The sequence below is a fragment of the Rhagoletis pomonella genome, unplaced genomic scaffold, assembly GCF_013731165.1.
Source record: "Rhagoletis pomonella isolate Grant_MI unplaced genomic scaffold, Rhpom_1.0 Rhpom_scaffold_00005, whole genome shotgun sequence".
Lineage (NCBI taxonomy): Eukaryota > Metazoa > Arthropoda > Insecta > Diptera > Tephritidae > Rhagoletis > Rhagoletis pomonella.
In genome coordinates, this window is record NW_023458559.1 from 52,323,865 (window position 1) to 52,347,825 (window position 23,961).

Genomic DNA, 23,961 nt, shown 5'->3' on the forward strand with positions numbered 1-23,961 from the left:
TTATAAAAGCGTTGTATATTAAAAAGTTTTTTTTATATTATTTATTTCTTATTCTTTTCGTATGCACATATGTTTGCATTTGTAACGGTGAGTGGAACAAACTCTGGCGCTAATTAATAAGTGATTGGAATGAATTGTGCTATAATTATGACGAAAACGTTATACAACTTATTTAGACAGCATTGACACACAAACATACACGGATGTTGTGCAGTTAGTTTGAATATATTTATCATCAAACCCAATTTGAGGATTTCTGACTTAAGTGGCGCGACGAGAGCATCAATCGAAAGTGATTAAATGTATTTATTAAACATATATGTATGTATGTCCATATACATATACATATGTATGTATGGACATATATGGATATACATAAATGCGTGCATATGATACCGAAAACAAGCCATTATAGTCGATTACTATCTCACTTGTGCAAATTTAATTCAGGCTTTTATGTGAGTACAAACGATAATCGAATGATAATTTTTTGCCAGCTACAATAACAATCATTTATTTAACTTTTTCACTAAACACACTATTCAATGCAGCTTTTTTTGTATCGCATTCCACAACTGCTAGAACTAACGGTTTTAACAGCCATGAATAATATTTGCACTTTTATGAATTATTTTTGAATAAGGTGTTAATTTGATTTATTTGCTCGTAGTTGCATGTATGTAGACATAATTTTTTTTTAAATAAGTCTTTTTTTTTAACTATAATGAGAGCACATAGGCCTAACACGTTTAGATTGATTCCTTCTATGCTCCAGAACACTATAAAAGTTGTCCGCTAACAGTTTTAGGTACACACCAGCCACAGTATACTTAAAAAACCACGAGTATCAGAATTTCAAAAAGGAAGTCACGCCACTTTGACTCTTCACAACTTCTTTTCTATTGCAGGCACATACTTCTAACGGATTGCATTCGATTCTGCACTCCGAATGCAATCAGATCATTTTAAACCCAAACATGAGCAATCAACACACCGATTTTTCAAACGTAAACAAAAAATAATGATTGGAGAGTTACACTTTTATTTGTGAAAATTTTATTTCTGAATTATATGCATATTTACACAACACACAACATATATAGCCGAATTATTAAAAATTGATCTTTGCCATAATTCTTTAGCAAGAAATACATTTATAATAAAATTTTGGAAAATGGGCGTGGCACCGCCCACTTATGAGATACATAACTCGATTTAGTTATTGTTCTTGCCACATAAAAGCAAGATGTTAAACATTTTTTAAATCGGACTTAAATTACGACCATTTTTCATATAACGGTATATTTCAGAAAATCTTGAAACTTCGATGTTTGAAATATAAGGACGCTAATTTACTCAAATTTGATACACACAACACTCCCTTGAAAAGAAATAGCATTATTATGGAATTTTGGAAAATAGGCGTGGCACCGCCCTCTATATGAGTGTAACTGAACATACTAGCGAAGATGTGTGACATAGGGTAAAACCACCCCTGCTTACCATGTAACGTAGTTTACGGAAAGGTGAAAAACTATATTTAATACGGACCGTTTTACTTGTTAATTGTAACATTTAATTGTTTATTAAAAAAAAAAAATTACGAAAAAATATTATTTTCATTAAAAACTCTTATTTTGCTTATGAAGAAAGATGTCTAAAATTTTGCCACCTTTACCTACATATAACGAAATTCTTATTTTTCATTTTTTTCGTATTATTTAACACAATCTAAAGTACATACACTCACACTTTTTTCAATCAGTCATCCATGAGTATTAATCGTTTAAAATTAAATTTTTTTTGCGCTCGTTGTGGCATTGCAATTAATTGCATTTAAAGAAAATTCTTAATTTAAATGCTACCGTGGCAGTGAATAAAACAGAAAAGAAAACAAAAACGTAAAAGTAAAATGCAACTTATAAAAAGCGTTTGCCTGTAGCAATGCTCGTCTATTTATTAAAATTCGCTGTAGCGCATTAATTTCGCAGCACACATGGCGTATGAGTGATGTACGAGGAACATGTTGTTGTTAGTTTGCCAATTAAATGTGAAAAATATTTTATATACTATATACATTAGGGTGCTTTTTTGCGATAATTGTTTTTTTTTCACTCCTACCTCGAAATTTTGTAGAAAGCCCTATATCTCAAGAAAGATCGATGTTAGCGATTTGGTGTTCTAAACTTTTTTGTTTGACATTTTTTCTGTAGCTCTTGTTATTTACGAGTTAGGGGTGAAAAACGGGTATTTAATCACAGATTTTCGACAAAATTTCCAGGTTGGAGTGCAAAAAAAAGTTGCAAAAAAGCACCCTAATATACATACATACGTAGATGCTGGTTTAGTAATCAACTATTATAGGTATAAAGTTTTTAAGTTTAATGCTTTTACAAAATTTGCTTATATTCTTGAGCTACATTAGAGCCTAAAGCTGAAACTAAACTCAAGAGCTGTAAGTAACCGGTACGACCTTTAATTTTATAAATACATATTAATTTAAGTTTTTTTTGTACCCATCAGCTCTTTTTCTACGCTACTTACATCTTTCATCGATATTAAATTGCTAGCCTTTTACTTTAACATCACCCACGATTGCGTATCAACAGCAATCAAGGAAATATTTTACTTTGCATTATTACATTCCATATGAATTATAGCCTTAATATTGTTTGTCTGTCGGCTTGAATGATGAATGCGTTGATCTTGATTGTCAAATCTAAGCAAATACTTAGTTATGACTGCTCGTATTTATTAAAATATGACGAAGGTGTTGTATGAATTTGAATACTTTCGCATAAATAGTTATGCGTACGCTTGCTCCTTGCAGCCACTAATGTGTACGGGTTTTCGCACAAAATGAAGGGATTTATTTATGGCAAATTTTTTTTGCTGTTTTGATAGATGTGTACAGGAGCTAATAATTGTGACTACATAATTCATAGTTATTATTACTTTTTTGCGATAAACATATTGGACTTAGAATATTTATTTGTTAATTATTACTTACATATGTATGTGTATACATATGTTGTTAGTCGCAGGCGGAGAAGGGCAAGAAAAATTGAGACACTTTAGTGGCAGTTAAGCAGTTGTACTTAAAGAGAAACACCGTATGAAAACAAAAACTACTATTTAATATCTTTAATTAGTTTCGACGTTTGCTGAAGCAATAAATCTTTAAACTGTTTATATCTTTTTTATTGCCTCTACGACATTCAAATGATTAATGCAGACCTTATCAGCAGTTTCCAATAAGTTCGTTTGCAAATTTATAGGTACATACATATGTGTGTACAAACGCACACGTGAGCCGCTTCAAATAATTTCCATATTTATCGTTTAAATAAAGTAGTCACATTACATGAAGAAATTTTTAGCAGTGAACCAATAAATAAATTGGATACTACAGAAATGTTGAAAAATGTATCATGAGTACATATGTATGCATGTACCTTGGCGTCGATTGTACATACGAACATTAGGGTGGTCCTTCAAAAGGCAAATGGGGGAAAAAAGTTCAATCTCACAAAATTTATATGTGATATCTTCGACTATAGTCGCATCGACGTAGGAGTTGGGGCTTTGGAGTCTCATATAACAATTTGCTTCCTACATTTAAGGACCACCCTAATGCACATATTGGGTCATATGAAAGGTCACTGCAGATTTTTTTCGCTATGCCCATACATCTGGCAACACCAATCCAATTGTGTGAAACAGGCGGTGAATTACAGAACACTCAAGAATGATAGAATACAAGATTGCGCCGATCGGAGAGGATTTTTGAGAATAACTTGTGTGTGACGTCACACTGGTGCAATTGCGAGAGAGAAATGCCAAAACGTGAGCAAGAATGGAAGAAGAAGAAAAAATGTTGCAAGGAAAACGTAAACAAGTTGCACCAGTGTGACGTCATGCAAACAACGATTCTGTCAAATTCGTTCAGAGAGGAATAGCGGTCCGAGATCGGCGCAACCTTTGTATTCTCTCAATCGTGCAGAACACTAATAGGCGGCATACACTGTGCATCTGACTCAAGAGTCATTTGTGTACATGTTGACTCGCCTTCGACTACAGTCAGTTGTATCATTCAGAGTCATGCCAGGAGTTATGTCGGTGTAACTAACATAAATTTATTTTCACAAACACATCCGAACCGACTCGCGAGTCAGACGCACCGTGTATGCCGCCTATTAGTGTTCTGTAATTCATCGCTTGTCCAAAAAGTAAAATTGATTTGTAAATGAGTGAAATATCTGAAGAAACATGCCCTGCAGAAAAAAATTATCAATTGATTAAAATAGCCAACTTCTAGTTAGCTCTTTTGCGGGAGTTCGATAAATAACTAACTTTTAATTAGCTATGACAAAAATAACTTTAAGTTAGTTGTAAAGTGGTGCAATAGTTATGCAGACATTATCGGGAGTTTGGTTTCTTTACAAGTTTCTATTTAAATATCCTCACAAAAATTACTTTCAGTACACTCTTTTTCTGAACTTCGCATATTCTTTTTCGTATCCAGGACAAATATGTTCGAATATCGGACCACCTACAGCAGAATATGTATACAAATATGGGATGTAATAAAATAAAGTAAATACACAAATAAATAAAAAAGTAAAACACATAAAATATATTGTTTTTCTTATTGATATTTTATGTCCAAAAGTAGTTAGCTACAAGTTAGTTAGATGTCAATCTAATGCAGAGGAAAACTGTTCTCACTATTTTGCGGCCATCGCCCTTCAAAAGTAGTTAGTTACGGCCAAAGGAAATAGCTAATAAATAGTTACCAGTGGTCGAATGACAGTTAGTTAATAGTTAGCTGGTTTGTTTCGGTATCTGCAAAACTATCTTGATGGTAAAAGATTACGAAAGGTCATACATACATAGATAATAATGGCCAGTATGTACCTGATTCAAATTGATTGTCGATCAAAAAACAAATTACCCAAAAATCCGCGAATACTTTTCGTATGACCCAATATGTTCATACATATGAACATAGATAGCGGGTTTACAAATACATACATATTTATGTACTCCTTTCAATAGACAACCACTTATAAAATTTCATAAGAATTCATAACATCTGACACAGCATTATTGCTCCCCTGAAATCATAAATGATTAATGATACATATCAGAAAAAACTTCGGCGTCCGAATTAAAGTAAGGCGAGCGAAAAAAAATGTTGCTCTTGCTAAATAATATTGTCTCTTTTGTTCATACTCCGTGCTTTGTATGTAGCATAAATATGCGTGTCTTTCAAACCGCTGTGTCTCTTTGCAAATCTCTAACTAAAATTATGGAAAATGCTTTCAAGTTCACAAGGCACTTATAAAGGTGGTAGTGCGCGCGGATATCATATTTTAAAGCAAACACAAAAAAGCAAAAGGATCTCACGGAAGAGCATAATATGCAATTAATTACGAATTTAAGAGGTTATACGTTGCAACATTTTGTTTTATTACTAGCTGTTTTAAATTAGCTTTCTGCCGTTTAGCTTAGGTTTTAATAAAATTGTGTAAAAATTTGCTTGCACGCTTCCTCACCAAAGTACCAAAACATTGACAGCCATTACTAAAATTTTCACTTCCCCACTTTTTCGTTAATAAAAACCTCTACATAAAAATCGTAACATCTGCAGTAAAATAACAGCAGCGCACATACTGTGACTCAAATAAATGACCAAGTTTTGATTTTTTTTTAACATTCGAAATGTTTTCAAGCAAAAAGTTCAGATTAACTATAAACTTATGATAAATTTCGTTTATTTCATGACAACACTTTTCAGTTTATGCAAAAATATGTATGTACGTAGACAAATAATTGACAAAACCATAAAAACAAAGTAAGAGATACAATTGTGGTGAACAAGTAGCAGAAAAATTCAAAAGGATGCTGTTGGACCTTATCTTTATTTATGTATTTATTGTTAATAATTTTCGTTTAAAATATGGGTCGATCTACATCAGATACCACGTAAATAAAAGTTTCAAAGCTTGCAGAAAGCTCACAAAAACTAATTAAATTAAAAAATATGATCACCAAAGTTTCGATTTTTTTAATTAGATTTTCTAGAAAGATTTCGAGTACGCTGCTCATTTTAGTATAATAAAGTGCAAATTTCAATTCGCTAAAAATTACCATTGATTTAAAAATTTATTTTTTGGGGAGGGTGTTGCGTATTTTGTTCCATATATATATGCGCTATACGGAAAAAAATTCGCAACAAAAAAAGTTCTAAAAAATTTACTACTCACTACTAATGAACTACTCACAATAGCCGCGTTAAAGCATGACCATGTAGAATAAAAATTTACAGGTTGAAATAAGTAATGAAATTGTAGAAAATTCGGGAAAAATCTTGTCCCGGCGGAACATTTACAATTTAATGCAAAATACGAGACATTTGGCAACGCTAGTATATAGTCAATTTTAATCAAATGAAATGAAAGTTTCAACCGGCCAAAAAGGCCCGTTGATTTTTTCCACATAAGCATGAATTCCTTATGAAATAAAGCGCAGAATGTCGTTAGAAACTATATTTCAAAAAATCAACGGCAGTTTTTGTAAATTGCACTTGTTATACAAAAAAAAAAAAAAAAACGAAAAAGTAGTCTCAAAAAATTCTCAGAAATCAACGCCATTTTTTATACGGTTGAAACTTGCACTTCGTTAGACTAAAATTGTTGGCAGATTAAAAAGTTGAAATTTGTTGAGTTTTCCCAACTTTTGTATAACGTTTGAAACTGTGATTTATATATTTTTGGGTAAAGCTTGGACGGTATTTTTATACAAACCTAACAAAAAAAAAAGATTTAGCTCGAAAAATTTTACGAATATTTAAAATAAAGTAACACGTGATCATTTGTTTGAGTCACTGTATGTATGTACATATATAGCTTGCAATTTTCCAAGATTGTGTGCTTTATTTGTTATAAAGTACGAAACGAGTACAAATTTACAGGCTGTACATTAGTACTCGTTTGGAAGCTGTTTTTTATATCACTTTTATAAGTTTAGTGCAAATATTCGCAAGGTTATTCGTATGTGTGTGTGCAAATAAGTTAATGAATATTTTACTAGGCAACCAGTTAACTAAGCATGCACCGAAATGCCAACTTTGCAAAGTAAAGTAAACAGTAAGCAAAAGTTATTAGCTTCTCTGAAACCATAGCATTTCGTAGCAAATACAAAAGAATGCCATGAAGTTTCTTGCGAATTCCTTTTTGAAAGTTTGGAATGTCGAAGATGGGCAGGATTTTCAAAATCAATGCTCGTAGAAGCAAAAAATTGTACAAGTATATTTGTTGCGAATTCGAGCAATTGCAAAACTTATTTGAATAGCGTTGCTATAAATTTTCCGCATAACAAAGTTTCTCAGAAAAAAAGGTCGATTCGTATGCAAGTTTTTTTATTACACATAGAGCGTCGAATGTGAGCCAGACTTAAACGTAACACATGTTTACTTTGTAACTTGAAAAAAAACATTCGAAGTCTTACAGACCACTAAGAAGGCGATGAGCTATATGTAGGCTCAGCGGGCCCTGCACAGTGGACTGAAATTAGTCTGTAATGGACTTCTTGGTGATAATGTGAATGTGAATGATTAATTTATCTGTGATTTGTTGAGCACATTTTTTAATGTAAACAGGTGATATCAAGTTGTAACGTGACCATACAATAAATATTAATTTAAATATATATTACTTTGCTTTACACAGATGTGTTATTTCATTAATTAGTTTAACACTTAACCGGTAACATTAAAAAAAAACGTAAAATCCATTCTAATATAATATTATCAATTTGTTTACACACATAAAAGTAAAGTCTAATAACTTTTTAAATTTAGGTTTTACGAAAAAAGCTATATAGCATAAATTATGACAGTGGATCATAGAGTTCGAAAATACACATTTTTAAAACCTGCCAATTTCAGCCCACTGTGCGCTGAGGGGAAAAATAGTAATTGTGTTACTGCGAGACCTTTCCGGAGCGGGATAGAACGGAAACGGTTGAAAGCGCTTCTCAGGCTCACCAGGTTGTCATTCGCGATTTTGGAGGTTTTTAACGGCACACTGGTGAAACTAAATAGATCAGGAGTGATGCCTCACCGTAGCCGCAGCTGCTTCAGCTTAACCCGCCCCATACCAACAAGAAACTATTCGTCACATTTTTGCAATATTGCCATTGTTAGATAGATATATAGTGATATATTCATCATTAACCTCCTTACACTTTTGCTAAGTATTTGGCCGAGCTTCTCCTCCAATTTGGGGTATGCCTCTTGATGTTTTTACACAAATGGACACTGCTACGTCGCCTCCGAATGACAAATGACTGAAATTCACTCGGAGCTTTACTATTTGTAGCCAGCCGAGGGGCGACCGTTGCTAGAAAAAACGTTTTCTAATTTAAGATTTTCTCGGATCAGGGATCAAACCCAGGTCGTGCGGGTGCTACATAGTATGCAGCCAGCCACAGCAGCTAAAATATATATGTAAATAAATATATACGTAAATATGTTTATTATTTTGTTATGTAGTATAACTCGTTATCTAAAAAAACAAGTAAGAAAGTCTAAGTTCGGGCGAAGCCGAACATTAAATACCCGGCGCAAGTATTAAATATATGTTTTTTCACCTTTCCGAAACCTTCCGCTAGATGGTAAGCCGGGGTGTATCAATTTTGAGTAAACTAGCGTCCTTCAATTTCGAAATATTGAAGTTTCAAGCATTTCTTAAATTTACCGTTATATGAGAATCGGCCGTTATTTTAGTCCGATTTCAATAATTTTCAACGTTTTGCTTCTATGTGGCAAGTACAATAACCACACCGAGTTTGGTACAAATTGGTAGAACGATTACCGATATACTTATATGTGATCATAAGTGGGCGGTGCCACGCCCATTTTCCAAAATTTTACCATAAACGTATTTCTTGGTAAAGAATTGTTGCAAGCATCAATTTTGAATAAATTAGCTTCAATATTTAATGATTTATCGAAGATTTTGTATTTCTCCAAATTACCGTTATATGGGATGTGGGCGTGGTTATTGTCCGATTTTAAAAAGTTTCGGCGGTTTTTTATGCTGTACCAAGGCCAACAACTGTGCCAAGTTTGGAAGAAATTGGTGCAGCGGTTACCAAGATATACACATGTAACCATAAGTGGGCGTGGCTACGCCCATTTTCCAAAAATTTATAATATTCTTATTTTTCGTGTAAAAATTATTGCAAATATCAATTTTGACTGAATTATCTTCAGTAGTTACTAAAATATCGCAGTTTTCGTATTTCTGGAAATTACCGTTATATGGGAAGTGGGCGTGGTTAAAGTCCGATTTCGCACATTTTCAATACCAACCTACCTTGGATTAAGGGAAACCTACATACCAAATTTCGTTGAGATATCTCAATTTTTGCTCGAGTTATCGTGTACACGGACAGACGGACAGACGGACAGACGGACGGACGGACGGACAGACAGACATGGCTTAATCGATTTCTTTTTTTCATCCTGATCATTTATGTATACATTTGTCTATATCTATCTTGATTCGTTTTGGCTGTTACAAACAACCGTTATGTGAACAAAATTAATATACCCTTGTGCACAAGTGCGCTCGGGTATAAAAAAACTATGTAACTGCGAATTTCAAAATTTTAAAAATTCGATCAAGTTTCATAAAAATTTCAAGCTTTTTAGATTAGATTTCTTTGAAAAAAAAAATGCAGTTAATAAATAAAATAAAATAGCCATAATTTGTTAAAATGTCTACTTATATTTTCGCCAGCATATGTAAACCGCGGCATAGTTTAATGCGTCAGGTGCGAATAAAGAGTAAAATACCATGCATTATGCCAGCGTTCTGCTAACATTGATTTTCGTAAATACCCATAGGATCAGATCCCAGTTCGGTTTCGAATTAACAAAATCTATGGAATAAGTAGTGTTATATGTGTTTAAAAATGTATGCATTTTTTTATGCAAAGATAAAGCACCGAAAGTCTGTGTGGAACTTTAATCCGAAGTAAAACCCTCTATATGGCCGCTGTACGAAATCCCCCTGTTACCACCGTAAAGTATTTCGTCGGAGGGTGGTTGAGCCCAACTGCGATTGTACTTTCCTGTTCTGATGCAGTCAGTTAAAAGTTATATCTACTTGGCACTACCCTCAGTTAGTCACAATTTTGGTTTCTTAAACCACCACCACTGTCAATGTGTCGATACGTCCCCCCGCACCCCCCGCCTTATAGGTCAAGTCAATTGTCCAAAACTGGTCACGTACGTACTTACTGTATCTGTTTTATGCTCGGCCAGCGCGAGGCCCATCAATGTAAGCCAATTAGTGATGGCAGTAGCGAGTACTTCCGCACATCGATCTATTTCTGATAAATGTTTGGCACCAACTAGTACGGCAACGTCGTCTGCGGGAACATGCAACTGCAGTCGCGTTGCATAACAGAATCCTATTTTGGTGATTAGCCCTATAAGATATGCTGGGCCGTTAAAGTTCCGTAGAACGTATAGTATTTTTTCCAATTTTCGGTGTTGAGCAATACTCGATAGTGCCGCCCTTCCACCGCTTTCCTTCTATTGCCCTCGGCGATGTCCTTGACGACGCTTGCCGCACCAAATTCTAACTTCTACTGCTGCTTTATCCGCTGTGTCGATCGTGCGGAGTGGCCAATACGCAGAGGGATCATCTGCGGGCTTGTTGACTTTTGGCAGTAGAACTAAGCGCTGGCGTCTGCAGTATGCTGGGAATAAGCTTTTCTTGACGCAGGAGTCATAAACTGTAGCAAAAGCTCGTGGATAGTAAAGCATTGCGCTAGATTTGGGATAGCAACAGGTCCTGATGCATTTTTCACGCCGATCTTGCAGTTGCCTCGAGTACTTTCTTTGTTAACTATTGGGATGCTGACGTTACTTACTTAGGCAAATACATTTTCATAAGGACTCTGCTCTGAGCGTACGGTGGTCACAATATTGTTGAGTAGAGTTGCCGAGTTCGGTAACTCATTTGGTGATTTCAGCCGCTTAAAAACTATTTTATAGACTTACCCCACTGTTGCTTGGATTACCTTTTTTAACTTCCTCATGTCTGCATAGATGAGGCGGCAGAGGAGCTGTTGTGGACTTCCATGCGCTCTTTGTGCTTTATGTGACACTGGGTTCGGAGGGTTGCAATCGAATCTTTCCACCAACGGACAGGTTTCTGGTGAATTTTCGCAGACTTTCTTGCCATAGAGGCATTAATTATATGTCAACATCGTCTGCGGCTGCTACTCAGAGCTTGGAGCAATATATGTTTGTCGAACGTGTTAACTCTGCTTGCTTGGGCAGGTGGGGGTGAAGTGAAAACATTTTTCATCACTTCATATAAAAATACCGCTCTGTTTTCAATTGTAACAAAATTTATTTGTCAAAAATTTTTATGTTTTATGGCTGTGAAAAAAAAGTTGGGCGTTTTTCTCAAAACCATCATCTTGTGATATAGAATATTATTAACTTAAACTGCTAACAATTGACCAAATAGTTATTAAAACTCAGTATTGCAAATTGCCAGACAATAACCGGGCAAAAAATTAGGGCAACTATCTTATCTCGATTTATTCAAATAAATTTAAGTAAAAGTCCTAACATTTTTAGAAAAAGAAATTGATTAGTTTTAATTTATACGGCCCATTCTCAGACCGAAATTATGTATATAATACTTACGCGAGACTATTTTAATACCCTATGTGAACAGCCAAATCAATCCGATGCACCGAACGTCCTCCCAGACACAATAAAAGTATATTTTTAGTTCGAAAATGAAGCAGGAAATTATGTTACTCATACGCCACGTATCCATATGTTTCATCAAACTTAACAGGATAAAAATAACTATTGATTCGTCTTCTTTATTGGCGCTCTAACTGCCTAAGCGATTTTGGCCTAGTTCAAAACAGCACGCCGATCATTTCTCTTCTGTGCTAACTGACGCCAATTGGAAATGCCAAGTGTAGCCAAGTCCTTCTCCACATGGTCTTTCCAACGCAGAGGAGGCCTTCCTTTTCCTCTGTTACCAGCATCGCGACCCGCGATGAATACTTTCAGAGCTGCAGCGTTTCTGTCCATTCCAACGACATGGCCAAGCCAGCGGAGCTCTTCTATTAAACGTGCGATATTATTTCGAAGGCAACGTATGAGGTGGCGGCTTTTATCTTTATTTGATTTTTTCGCTATAGATATGGCGACCAGTTGCTTCACTCGATAAATTCGTCATTCATTTGCGCAATTTAACTTAATACTTCTAACTTATATGCTACATAAATACATACAAATATAAGTATATGCACGTGTAGACAGAGATTCATACTGACAACATTAGCAATGGGTACTTGCACGCTCTTAAATTGACTCACGCGCCACTAAATCACACCAAATAGACACCGTCGATTAATTCTCGCCAACTGTCTGTTAGCTGTTTTTAGAAAATGTTATTTTTCTTTTCTTTTCACCCAGCATCCATTACACATCGCCAATATGCATAACAATCGCTATATATATATATTGTAGATGCTTCGCGCACAAATACAGTATCATTTTCTAAATGCCGTAGTCACTCAGCGGTTTGCGAAGACCCCTTACTTAATCTGCTAGAAGCTGCACAAGGTTTCATTGGCTTGTCAGCTATTGCTTTGACGATTTTGAAGTATAAGGAATACATGTTTATGCCATCCCAAGTCGATTACTTTGTTGATGGGCTGTCATAACTAAATTATGCCATGATTAACTTTCATTCAAGCGTGCGAGGATATTCAGAACTTTATGGAAGGGAATAAATTTAAAATGAAATTATTGCTAATACAAGGACTATTTAAAATTGTTTGAAATTTTCGTCATCGAATCGTTATCGGCTTGCCAATATTGAAGGCACTGCCTCAATATAATGGATTGTCACAAAAATTCATAAAAGCAGTTTCTTCACTCACACCTAGAACCCTTAGTATGGGCTTTTGTAGCATGTAGTAACCTTTTCTAAAATTATAAGTTTTTATATGATTTCAATTTAATTAGTTAATAGTTTTATTATTCTAATTACTTTCCCTATCATAAAAAGCTTCTCCATTGATGCTCGTCTTCTATAACGAGGCAACTTATAAATCAAAAATGTTCATCTTACGCCTCGTCCGTTGATTAATATATGTAGATAATGTATGTATGTATTCGTGGCGGGTGACCATCCACAATGTCTGCCTACAATTTATAATTAGCTTAATTTTGTGTCAAGCCCTATTTAGACTCTAACGTTTACGAAAAAGAACGAGTTGGCTATTTTTGCTGTAAAATTAATGAATACACTTACACTTTTACTAAGCGTTTGTGTTGTTACAAAAATGAAGGAACCTACCTGTTTTACGCAGTGATGGGCAAGTTACTAAGTACTAAGTATTCAGGTATTTATGTTGTGGTAAATACCAAAGTACAATTTACTTAAGTATTTTGGATATTACTAAATACCGAGTAATTATTTTCACTGCGCTAAATACTTTGTCTAAAAGTACTTAGTTAGTTTCACCCAACGAAACACCTCGTGCAGATGTACTTTGAGACTTTGGCTTCACTAAATACTGGTACTTAGTATGTATGGCTTAAAAAAAAATTATTTCGCGATTTTCGAGACAATTTTAGAATTTTCGAGATCGCTTTGGGATGTCTAGGATTTTGGAGACTATATCGAGATTCGAGAGACTATTTCGGTATCTTTGGGGCTGATTCGGCACTTTTGGGACTTTCTCAAGATCTTCGAGACTACTTTGAGACGAGATTGTGGAGACTACTTCTAGATTCTCGGGACTATTTAGACTACATGGTGTTTCCATGATTCTCGAGACTTCTTCGCAGTTTTCGGGACTACATCGCGATTTTCAGAACTAGTCTTTCTGGAATTTTTGTTGTTCTCAGTACTTTTTCGAGATTCACGACGTTGCTTCGAGATTTTTAAGATTTCAAGTTTTTCGATACCAAATATATAAGGTCATTCCATGTAAATGAGGAAAACGAAGTAACTATTAAAATGCCCTGATTATCTCTATTTCAGTGGTAACCTCTTTTTCAATGACTACATTTTATTAATCTATTGAAAAATATTAAAAAAGTAAAAGGAGGTTGTAATTTTTGTTCACTGACACTTCTATTTCATGCATAATTACTTAACAACAGTCACAAGAACCTGTTCCTCCAGTCATAAATTGAGACATTTTTTAATATCTATATGAAGATTATATAAGCCTATTTTTTATTGAGAACGGAAGCTTTTAATCCATGTTTTACATGATTTATAAAAATTTTAATTAATTTTAATCTTTTAAGACAATCTGTAATTTCTGTTTTCAATTTAATATAAACAAGTACATTAGTTTCTCTGTAAGGCATTCTTTGTTCGCTTCTCTGTTTATCCATGCGTTCTCCCTTCGTTCGAAGGTAGTGCTGCGGGTAAGGGCTTACGGCCATGTTAAAATAATGCCTTCTTGAAGCGAAAGAGTAAGCTCGTTTCCACTTTCGTTTCTTTAGTAATCGTGTTTTTTCCTGGGTGAGTGCATAACAGCAAGCTTGTCAAAGTTATAACATTTTCAGAATAAGCTACGATACTACGATACTAATGTATAAACAATGTGGTTGTTCACACTTGCCTGGTTATCAGGTTATCTGGCTAAAAATTATATATCTGTAGTGAATTTGTTTTTGGCTTTAAACTGAATTAAAAATATAACCACATAACCAGATAGCCTAATAACCAGGCAAGTGTGAACAACCACAATATCTTACATCTCATTGACAATTTTCATTTTTTCCCCTATATATCTCTATGCTAACTTACATAGTACATGCGTAATTAGTGGTCATTGGTACAGGCATATGCAAGCCAAGTGAATCGACTTTCTTAATGACATCAATTAATCCAATATAATAAAATCATATTGTGGCAATAACTACAGAATTAGTATTGAAAGCTACAAAAATTAACAACTTACTTTTAACAGCAGCAATAACCACAAATGCCAAAAAGTTTTCTTGTCGGCTGAAATTTACTGCTGCGTGAAGTAAACGATAGAAAAGAGGAGGCTGAGTTAGCACAAAAGTTTAGCAAATAATTTAATTTCACAGCAGTTACTAGCAGCATTTACAAATTGGTCCGTGTGTATGTGTGCAATTGGGTAAATGTGTAGATGTAACCGCTGTGACAGCCATATTTTCGCCGCTTGAATTTGTATTTAGTTGCATGCAGAAAAGGCGAAATGAAAGTCATTAAACACTGAATAAAATCGCAACACTCTGAGGGGAATGTAGGTCAAAATTTAACGAAGCTAAGAGATCCAACTCTTGGAGCGAAGTTATATACTGGCAACGCCGATTTAACTATGCAGTCGGAGATGATGCGCTGCTGATGGAGAAACTTCTGTCAGAAAATAGAAAGCTCTTCCCAGGCTAGAAGACTATGTAATATACTGTTGACGTGCCGAGGGGAACATAAAACCGGCTAATAGTAACTTCCAACTGTACAAGTTTCCAGGACTAAACGGAATCATTCCCGCTTACAAATCCATAAATACGAACTTTGTAGTCTTCACTAGGAAACACAAGATACCCGACCTAGATGCTATAACTTTAAAGGGAAAACCCCTGAAGTAAAGGAAGATACCAAAAATCTAGGTATCATACTAGATAGGAAACTAAGCGGGGGTCCAAATATGGTAGATAGGGTGTGCAAAGCAACAATACCATTAAACTCTTGCTGCAAGTCAATAGGAAAAATATGGGGATGGAATACAATAAAATGGCTGCACCGGCGTTAGTTAGTCGTGGTAGAATATTAATGGAGTTTTCGGCACTGCACGGACTGGTCGACTATACCCTTCCGAACCCTGTTCCCATTACCATTACGACCCTACTACCCTCAAGGGAAGAGTGGAAACGAAGCACTTTAAGGAGTGGCGAGTCCATCCATGTATAAAAAGATGGCGCAAAGCTCGAGGGAGGAGTTTGTGGGGCTGTTTACTCAGAACACCTGGGAATCTGCCAGGAAACTATGGCCAGCGCTCAGCTCTAAACGCACTGGCCTACTACTTTCCTTAAATAAGCAGAATATCAGTTTGTTAGTATCTGTTGTAGCTGGACACTGTCTAATTGACTTCGATTACATGACTTCTATAGAAGTTGTCAAGATAAAGAAGGGTAGGAAACGCGTCTGCACGTGTTGTGCAGTGCTCTGCTCTATTCAGACGAAGACTCTCGACTCTGGGTAGACAACTCTTCGATAACCTGGAGGACCTTAGATGCCTCGAAATTAGGGATCTTCTAAAATTCGTGCGAAGTTCAAAATGTCAAAATGGTTTTAGGAGCGATTGGGAGTTGCTGACCGCACACTCGACATCACAATGGGCCCGGAGCCTAAGCGTGTCTTATAGACAACCGCGACAACTTAACGTAACCTAAATGCCAAAAACTTAAAACATACATACCTACATATATGAGGTCGTGAGAGCAGAAGCGGCTTAAGTACTTAAAATAGTTTCTCAAAACATCGTTTAGCTAATCAAAGTTCGAAATTATTTATTGATTAATTCGATTTAACTGTACACATCATTTAATTGTGCTTTTCTCCACAACTGATACTACATACAATAAATTGCTTTTTAACTCATTACAAATTTCCAACTGACATTGACTCGGAAACGATTTTATCCAACGCATTGGATTTCAAACTTAAATTAACTGGCAGAAAAAGGATGTACAAATCTTCTGAGATGTCTTCAAATTATCGTAATTGCTTGTAAATACAGTGCCGTTACTTACTCGGAGTGCAGGGTAGCACTTAAAATCCTTTTATGTAAATTATTTTACGTGTGCATGCATCGCACTTACTTATTGAGTACTTAAGTATGTATGCATATAATCTTGTAAATTAAATACCTTGTAAGGACCACCACAATTTGACCAATTCATTTGTGTAAATACTTATAAGCTTAGCAACAAATCAGCGCATACTCGCACAGTCCCAGCTGGAAAATTTAGTCTCGTTTTCTGGTGGCCCTCAGTTAAACTCAGAATGTACATTTTCGTAGTTAAGTGCAAAAAATAATACATATTACATTGCATCATTCGCATCAATTAAAAAAATTATAATGATAATGTAGTGTTTTTAGTCCTTTCCGAATCCCTGCCCAAAATACATACACTCAGAAAAAAGTTAGTTAAATATATTTCTCTCAACACATAGTTTGGTAACGATAATCAAATACTTTATCAATAACTAAATCATGTGTTGAAAGAAACATATTTACATGACGTAACTAAACCTTTTTCTCAGTGTAGAGATTATTTTCAAAACCATGCGATTTGTGAATCAGCGATTCACCGTACTGACTATGTACATAGTTCAACTATTCCCAGGAGGGTCAACCCCACAAGCTTGGAACCTCGGTGAGAAGATTTCAACGCTGGTTCACGCAAGCAGCCACATTTGTCCATGAACATTACTCTGCACTTACTTGCGAGCATTATGTAGACATATACTATCACACATCTATACATTTTAGGGTGGTCCAAAAATGCATGTGAAAAGTAAAGTCGAAATTTTAATGCTAATTTTAATGTACCCCTATGTGTTTTTTTTTCTTTGAAATCAAAGGATATTTAGACGTCGCTCAAAGGGCGCAAAATTTTCTATGTATTTTATATGGGGGAAAACAACTTTTCATGGAAATCATAATAAATTCTTGAAAATCAATATTTTTCGATCAAAAAACTCTTTTTCTTCAGAAGATCCTCAATAAGAATATCCAATTGTAAAACCCTTGAAAATGCAATATACTCACGAAAGTACGGGCCAAATATAGGAAAACTGCGTTTTTAGTTTTTTACTTTGACGTGAGGATTTTTTCAATGTACTATGAAAGTTTATAAACATTATTAATAAAAAAAAAATTAAAAATAAAAAATCAGTGTAATGTAGAGTAACAATATGGATACCCAATGAGAGAAAATTCTGTAGAACTTAAAAACAATAAAGTTTTTTGGTTTGCAAAGACGCATAGGTATTGAAAATGCGTTTTTAATAAATTTTATCCTTTTAAGTTAATAAAGTTTGCAGGACGATTTGTTTTAATTTTTTCAAAAAAAAAATATTGCAAATTTTCAAGGATATTTAAGGACAAAATTTGTAGAGGAAATTTTCCACACCCATTCGTCCTTATGCACCAAAAAATTTATTCTGTTCTATAGAATTTTTTCTTTTATAATATACCCATATTATTATCCTACATTGCACTGAATTTTTTAAATAATTTTTTGAAATAAGCATATTTTTTTAAATTTCGAAGTCTTTACAAAAATTCCTGACGTCAGAGAGAAAAACTAACTACGCAGTTTTACTAGAATCTATCTACCCATAGTTTTTTTTTGTATGTAAGATTTGCACTCGCACAGTGAAATACATAGAAAATTTGGAGCGCTTTGAGCGACCTCTAAATATTTTTTGATTTCAAAATTAAAAATAGCGGTATATCTTTTTCGGTATAGAACAATCCTAGGCTGTGAGAGCATTAAAATTCAGACTTTGTTTTGTTTTTACCACCCTAATGTACATATGTACATAGTACGTGCATGCCTAAGTAAATTAATCAAAAGGGAATTGTTAACTGTTTAAACTGAGGAAAACATAAACAGACGAGATGGCACAGGAAAGGGGGATCGATAGCAAGTTGTGCACATCCTGTTTTGCCAATAAAAATACCTGCAAACATACATACATTGGTGACTGTGAATGTATTCCGATATGTAGTTGCTATTTATTTGCACAACCTCAAATAGCTGTTGTTGTTTTCTTAATGTCATGGCGAAGGGTAAAATGCATTTGTGGTTTCGAAATGAACCGTTGGTATGCAATTAAATACAACTAGACTAACTCACTTAACTGCTTACATACTTACATATGTACATAACCACATTACCGCACACACGCATATACGCACACACTCATGCAAACACAAATTCGATGGAAGAATTCAATGGACTCACTTTGGTCTAATGAATTTTCAAAAGCCAATGTGCCATATTGATGATGCCAGCGCAGCAGTGACCCTGGTGAGTACCTAGTATGCTGTGTTGCCATTTTAGCCGATTTCCGGCTAGATTTAGGCGGTTGCGATAGAAAACAGCCGGAGAAAACTCGAATTAGCCGGCAGCCGATTTGTTAGCCGTTTTACAAAAAAAAGTTAGTCGTCTTTAGCCGATTTCGCTATTTGCCGTAATTTAGTAAAATTTAAATATATGTACATATAAGTTTCCATTTTTACATATTTGGCGACCTAATATCTATTAGAAACTATCTATCTATTAGAAAATTGAGAGAATTTTCTCTAATACGAAAAGTCTTAAAATACTGTGTCGATTTCAATGATTTTTATTTTATGTGAATATACAGTGACCCAAATAGAACTGAGTCGCGATATTTCAGCTTATTATTTTTTTATGAAAGCATAGCTGATTACTTACAAACACCATTTAAATCCAAATTTCATATTTTATGCAAAAAATATGAAAACTCTGCATTTTTTTATTTAAAATTTTAGTATATTAAAGTGCAAATTTAAGGTAGCTGGCACTTACCGTTGAATATTGACAATTTTTTGTTGAAGGTGTTCCGCATTTTTCTCCATATAAAAAATTTTAGAACACACTTTTTATGGACAAAAATCGTAACACCGTTATAAAAAAAAATTACAAAAATCAACGGCAAGTCCTAGCTACTTAAAATTTTCACCATATTATACTAAATTTTAATGGACTACAAAACTGCATACATTCCATTATTTAAATATGTATGCTGTTAAAAAGTTAAATTTGCTTCGTGTTTGTTGAGTATTCATCTAGATTTTCACAAAAAATAATAAACATTAAATAAACTAAATAAAAATAGTAAAACTCTTTTGCTCTGAGACAGGCATGTGAGAAAGTGAATAGGACATTAAAAACAGGAGTTTCGAATATATAGACGTCCAATTAGAATTGAATAATAGAATTGTTAAAAACTTAAAAAGCGACCGGCTTATTCGATATAAATTAGTGGCGTATTCTTTTTTCGAAATAATGTTGGCCTGTTTTCCTCAACCCTTTCACAGCTTCACGTGTTCATTTCTCCAAATATTGCCCTCCGACTAGGTAAAGTACTTTAATATTAATATAGCTATTTTTCAGGACGAAAAGTAACCTAGCGCAAATGTTACAATGTAAAGCAAAATTTTTTAATAAAAAAGAAAACGCCTTAAATTTGTAATTGATCTCTTGTTTATATTTATATAAGTAATACAAACATGACTTTTGATGAACGTATAACGACAGTTTCTTTTGTCAAACAAAAATAATTTGTAATGAATTTACCGGTCTCTGTTTCTGTCATTTATTTAACGAGTGCTGCAAAGCTTTGGTAAGTATAACCTTTGTTAACTAAAAAAAAAAAAATAATGATTTTACTATTCTTTCTACTTGCGATTTCTTTAAATAAATAATTTTAATTGAAACATTTTAGCCGTTTTTATCCGCTTTTTTTTGCCAATATAGCCAGTCGGCCAAAAAATTTCTGGCAACACTGGTAGTATGTGATAGTGCGGATTTGTCAGCTTTTGCACTGCCGCAACGACTGGTTTCTGCCTCGAAATATATTTACCTGCCATAAAATAGCGTAGCACTATTTTAGCCTGCATTCGAATTTTACTCATCATTTGAATTGAACAGTCGCTTGGATTATTCACCACCGACCAGTCGTTTTGCAGTAAATGCAGTGAGCCGACACGCACGACGAATACTAAGTAGTCAATGAGCTGACTGTGCAAAGAACCGAAAATGGATGTGTGCGCGCATTTGCGTGCTGGGCAAGCTAATTTTACTCATCGTTGTGGAGTTGAAAAACACCCCTATGAACTCTGAAAGTCTATGCGATTGCTTTCTACTCAGAAAATGCTACATGTAAGTATCGTAAAGAATTAGAATAGCACTCTTAAGAGCAAAGAGAACCAATACAATAAGCCTACACACACACAATCTACATTACGTATATCCAAAACGGCAAAATTGTTCTTTCTATTAGAAAATGCGATAGCCAACTGAATCCCTGTTTGCTTCGAAACTTTGCGACTCGAACATTTCTCGTTTACAGGTAAGCGCCCAATCTAAAACCATTTTTTTAACCTGCAGAGTATTCGCCTGGAAAACTTTGGTATACACTGTCTTTTCTGCATCCCTAGAGGTACCGCAGAAATCGCAATACAGAATTCTTAACCTTTCCATCTTTGTTGGCATAGGGTGGTGTCGGGAGTTTTATAAAATCTACACCATTTTGAAAATATTAAATACCCAGTCACTTCTGTAAGCGAAGGGGAAAATCAGACAGAAGCAACTACATATGTAATAGATAGTATGTAGTAATAATAGAGAAGGAAAATATTTTTTTTGGATTCAAATAAAAAATAAAAATATGGCAGGGCTGAAACTGACCAAAACAAGAAGACAAACAAACCGCAGTCTGAAATTTGCGGTCATTCTTGTTATGTATTTGTGTAGCGTAGCGATGCGAAATGTGATGACCACCACCATCAACCACCACCACCTTACCAACTCGCTGCTTGGTTTTTATGGCAAATTGTGCAATTTGTTCGAAAAGTCAATGTATTCTGTTGCAGATGTATGAGTGTGTAAGCCTACCCTGCAGGAAATGTATCTAACTAAAAGTTAACTTGAAGTTTATTAGGAAGGAACTAAAGGTCACTATTTATTTTCTGTATATTTTCCTTGAGGAAAGCTAAATATAAACATTTATATCGCGATGGCCGCATTAGAGTGGTTAACTATGCATTAGACGTCAACTAGGGATGCCTAAATATGAGGAAAATTGTGATCCCGGGATTTCGGGATATTTTTTCAGTAATCCCGGAATCCCGGGATTCACATTGAGTTATAACTTTTATCGATATGGGTAAAAACTTAATATCTGAAAGAATTTAAACATGCCATGAAATAAAACTATTTCATACTTCGTATGAAGGAAAATGACTGGCACTGTCAACAAAACAAAACATTTCACATATCAACGGTAAGTCCTAGCTACTTCAAGCTTGAACTTTGTGACACTAAAATAAAAAAAATAAGGGTTACAGCAAAAGTTTACCATTCTGCTACTAAAAGGAGGAAATAGTACGAAAAAAATACTCCATTTCGCTACTAAAGGAACAAGTAGTAACTTATATTCACAAGCCAACCCTTTTTTTATCAGTGATTCCGTCTCGGCGGTCTGGTAAAATTAAAACGATTGGTCATGCGGTTCAGTTAAATTTTTCGACTCTTCGACTAACACGAAATTCACAACAAGTTTTCTTGACATTTAAATTCATAGTGAGGAGAAAATTGACTGTTCAACCCTTATGAAAAAAAAAAACATTTTTCAAAATAGGTTAATAATTTTATTTCAGTAAAATTGTGGTTGTACCCATCCATACATCTGTGGCTACAAATTTGCGCAAGTCTTCCCGTGTCAGTGGCTTCAAGCTAATGCTCGTTTTCATCTCTGCGCAGATTGAAAACTTATCTACGAAGTAAAACAGGCGAAGATCGATTGAGCAGGCTAGCGTTGTTGAATGTGCACCGAGACGTGGAAGTATCGAACGAAAATGTTATCGACATTATGTCAAAAAAAATATATAAAATAAAACATTGTTAAATATTGTGACAAATTCATTTAATAAAAATACAAATCGGTATGAGATTCATTGGAAAGGTATTACCTCACAGGTGGTCATATTAATTTGGTTTAAATCCGATCATCCGATCATAAATAAATTAACGATAATGTTAAATTTTTATATGAGAATTGAAGCCGGTTTTGTTTTTTGCTAAAAACTTACTTGTTGTGTTTCAAATTTGGCAAAACGATAAATTTTGTACACAGACGTCGCTTATTGTGAATGGTTGGAAACTGTCCAAATCGTGCTAGTTCTGAACCAGAAATAATTTCTCTTCCAATAAATAGACATTTCCTGCTGGGCAGACGATGCTTCCATGTTCATAGTGCGCTTATTTATCTTTGGTTTAGTTGGTATCAAATTCTACCCCTTCTGCCTTGGCGAGTTCTTTGTTTTCTAAGACGTATGTACGTGTTCGCAATAAAAAATGACAAGTGTCTGTTCTTGGCTGAAAAGTTTGTGCAAACAGCCAGCATCCCTCTGGCAAACTTTTTGTAATTTTCACTTAAATTACTTTTATCAAAATTAGTGTAATGGGTTGTTACTTTTATTACTTTTACTTCTTAACTAGCACAAAAATAATTTTTATCGATTAACCTGAAAAAATATTCAGAAAACGCTTACGTACACATAATTCGCAAATAAATATTGGCTTACGGCGTGCATGCTTCCTGCCCACTGCGCCTCAGCTCAACATGGGTACATATATGTAGAATACGAAAATTTTGTCCCGCTTTTCCTTGCCTTTAGCATTTCCTATTTTCGAAAAAGTATGCCAGTCGGTTTGAGGCAAACTACTATTCACTGCGGTGAATACACCAACCCCCCTTCGACCGAGATGGTGCCTCAAAGCCAATCCAAACAATTCAACCACTTGAAGCCACCTCTATAGTTTTCAGACCTCTACCTCTACTCCCCCGTCGCAGTTTTCGTCGCCACAGTTACACTTGCGCTCATTATGCAGTTTTCTCGCCGCTAATTGCATATTTAATTAATTTCGTTCGTCGCTTTGCCAGTGTGTTCATGGTGTTCATGTGTGTGTGGTAGCGTTAGCGGCAGAGGCAGTAGGCAGAGCTACTTGTGAAGTATTTAAGTAAGCAACGAATATTGCATGCAAAATCGCGCAAACAATAACAACACCGCCATGTACAGAAAATTTGT

At 34.8% G+C, this 23,961-nt stretch overlaps 1 protein-coding gene across 1 annotated transcript in view; it reads left to right on the forward strand.

The window, feature by feature from the left end:
• LOC118739186 (anoctamin-5) overlaps window positions 1-23,961 on the forward strand; it is a 366,850-nt gene that overhangs the window by 241,218 nt on the left and 101,671 nt on the right. The gene's annotated exons all lie outside the window — the stretch shown is intronic.